This window comes from Crocuta crocuta, unplaced genomic scaffold (assembly GCF_008692635.1).
Source record: "Crocuta crocuta isolate KB4526 unplaced genomic scaffold, BGI_CrCroc_1.0 scaffold141, whole genome shotgun sequence".
Taxonomy (NCBI): domain Eukaryota; kingdom Metazoa; phylum Chordata; class Mammalia; order Carnivora; family Hyaenidae; genus Crocuta; species Crocuta crocuta.
In genome coordinates, this window is record NW_027527951.1 from 4286012 (window position 1) to 4289850 (window position 3839).

Here is a 3839-nt window from a genome sequence, read left to right on the forward strand (position 1 = left end):
ATATACCTATGTAGATGAAAGAATCTACAAGAATCCACAAAAAGCTACAAGAGCTAATAAGTGAATTCAGCAAAGTTGCAAGGCATGAGATTGACACACAAAAATCAGTTATGTTTCTACACACTACAATGAACAATCTGAAAAATTAAGAAAACTATTTTCCTGTTTTCTATTTACAATATCATCCAAAAGCATGAAACACCTAGGAATAAATTCACCTAAGAAGGAGAAAGGCTCATAAGCTGAAAACTATAAAACACTGCCTAAAGTAACTAAAGAACAACTAAATACATGGAAAGATATACTGTGTTCATGGATTGGAAGACTTAATATGGTTAAGATATCAGGACAACATAAAGTAATCTACAAATACAATGCAATCTATGTAAAAATTCCAGTGGACTTTTGTGCAGAAATGGAAAAGCCAATTCTTTTTTCTTTTTTTGTATTTTTTAAAGTTTTTATTTTAATTTCAGCATAGTTAACATACCGTACTAGTTTCAGGTGTACAATATAGTGATTCAACACTTCTATACAATACCCAGTGCTCATTACAGCAGGTGTCCTTAATCCTCATCACCTATTTATTTTTAAATGTTTTATTTATTTCTGAGAGAGAGAGAGACAGCGTTAGCAGAGGAGGGGCAGAGGGAAGGAGATACAGAATCTGAAATAGGCTCCAGGCTCTGAGCTGGCAGTCAGCACAGAGACTGATGTGGGGCTTGAACCCATGAACCATGAGATCATGACCTGAGCCGAAATCGGATGCTTAACCGACTGCACCACCCAAGCGGCCCCCCATCACCTATTTAACCCATCCTTCCCACCTCCCTCCCCACTGATAACCATCTACAGTCAAGAGTCTGTTTCTTGATTTGCCTCTGTCTTTTTTTCCCTTTGTTCCTTTGTTTTGTTTCTTAAATTCCACATATGGGTGAAATCATATGGTATTTGTCTTTCTCTGACTTATTTTTCTTAGCTTAATACTCTCTAGCCCCATCCATGTCGGTGCAAATGGCAAGATTTCATTCTTTTTATGGTTGAGTAATGTTCCATTGTATATATTCACCACCTCTTCTCTTATACATTTATCAGTCGATGGAAAGACACTTGGGCTATTTCCATATCTCAGCTATTGTAAATAATGCTGCTATAAACTTAGGAGCATATATATCCCTTCGAATCAGTAGTTTTGTATTCTTTGGGTAAATACCCAGTTGTGGCAATGCTGGATCATAGGGTAGTTCTATTACTAACTTTTTTAGGAAATACCATCCCGTTTTCCTCAGTGACTGCACCAGTTTGCATTCCCACCAATAGCACACAAGGGTTCCTTTTTCTCCACGTCCTCTCCAACACTTGTTGTTTCTTGTGTTGTTGATTTTAGCTATTCTGACAGGTGTGAGGTGGTATCTCATTGTAGTTTTGGTTTGTATTTGCCTGATAATGAATGATGTTGAATGTCTTTTCATGTGTTTGTTGGCCATCTGTATATCTTCTTTGGAGAAATGCCTATTTATATCTTCTGCCCATTTTTAATGATGTCATTTGTTTGCAGGGTATTTTAGGTACTAATCCTTAATTGGGTATGCCATTTGCAATATCAGAAAGCCAATCCTTAAGTTCACATGAAATTTCAAGGGACCCTGACTGCCCAAACAATCTTCAAAAGAAGAACAAAGTGGGAGGACTTACATTTTCCAGTTTCAAAACTCACCAACCAGATTCAGCAGTCAAAACAGCGTAGTTCTAGTATAAGAATATATTTATGGACCCATGGATTAGAACTGAAAATCCAGAAAGAAGGCTATGCATCTATAGCCAATTGATTTTGACAAGGATGCCAAGACCATTCAATGGGGAAGAATGTCCCAATGGACAACTGGATATTCACATGCAAAAAAATAAAGTTGGATCCTGACCCTCCACCATATATGAAAATTAACTCAAAATGTGTGAATGACTTAAATATAAGAGGGAAAACCATTACACTTGTAAATGAAAACATAAGGGTAAATCTTCACGACAATTGGATTTGACAGTGAATGTAACATCTAAAGCAAGGGCAACAAAAGAAAAAATAGATACACTTTGCTTCATCAAAATTAAAAACTTTTGTGCATTAAGTGATATTATTAAAAAAGTGAAAAGATAACCTAACAGAATGAGAGAAAATATTTTTAAGAATGAGCAAAGCACTTGAATAGACATTTCTATAAAGAAGATCTACAAATGGCCAACAAGCACATGAACAGATGCTCAACATCATTAGTTATTAGGGAAATCCAAATCAAAACCACAGTGAGGCACCACTTCGCACCCACTAGGATGATATAATGATAGTGATAATACCAATAACAAGTATTGGCAAAAATGTGAAGAAATTGTAACCTCCCAACACTGCTGGTGAGAATATGAAATGGTTTAGTTTCTGTGGAAAACAGTTATCAGTTTCTTAAAAAACTAAACATAGAATTACCACATGACCCACCAATTCCACTTTAGGATTGAAAACAGATATCCAAACAAGTACACGGCACACATGTTTATAGCAGCGCTAGTCACAAAAGCCCGAAGGTGGGAACAACCTAGATGTCCTCAGTGAATAAACTAATGGTGGTACGTCCATACAGCAGATTATTATTCAACTGTAAAAAGGAACCAATGTCTCAATGTGTATGAACCATGAAAACATTATGCTAACTGAAAGAAACCAGGCACACACACAAAAAAACCCCCACATACTGTATGATTCAATTTGTATGAAATATCCAGAAGAGATAAATCCATCAGGACAAAATGCAGACTAGTCGGTTGACTGGGGCGGGAGGATCGGGGGCAGAAATGGGAGAAATTCCTTAAAAGGGGTTTCCGCTTGGAATGATGGAAATGTTTTGGAAGGAGGTAGAGATAGTGGTTGCAAAACATTGTCAATGTACTAAATGACGCCAAATTATTCATTTGAAAATGGCTCGTTTTATATCATGTGAATTTCACCTCAAAAAATGATTTAAAAGAGAAAGTAATATATGTTACCCAGGGTCAGAAAATTAGAGTGAGTTGAAACCCACCTTCAAGGGCAGTACATACATTTGTCAATGGACGTTTCCACGTTATATTATTTGCTTACATAAACACTGTTTCTGCTATTTGGGGAACTTTCTGCGGCTCCAGCTCTTACCACAGGATTCAATCATAAAAATAACTGATTGGATGGAGGCCAATTGTCTGAGCTCCAGGCAACCTGTCCCAGTCCTGAAAGAACGTGATTAGCGCGCCTTCTGGTGGTCAGCATACAAGTGGCAGCAAGCCCTTGGTACAGTATTAACCCCTGAGGTTAATTTCTGTTTTTTCTTTAAGCTCATGTGCTTTTGGTCACGGGTCATGAATACAAGGATCAAGGTTAACGCATTTTTGAAGACCCCAAGTTCTAAAATAACAAATACTCTGTTTTCTTTTGGATGCCCGAGGAGAAGCAGAAAGCTTTCCGGCTAACACCTAGTAGGAGCGACAGTGGAGGGAAATGGGTAGCCGTGCGGGTAAGGAGGGAGAGCAAACATCAGGGGGTGCATACCCACGCTGGCCCATCTCCTTTCCCTCAGAGTGGGCCCCCCTCTCTAAGCGAGCCCCAGCCCCCCTCTGCTGTCCCAGCCAGCCTGGGAAACCTCGCGCCGCCCCGCCCCTTACGCTGTGATTCCCTCCTGGCCTCAGAGTCCAGTGCAAAACATTCACTTACTTGGAGATGGAGACTTTTTCTCTGCAGACTTCAAGAAAGCAGCTGGTGGAAGAGGTCTGTCTACAGACATAAGCTTGCTGGAAGGAAACCCAAGTTTATCTTT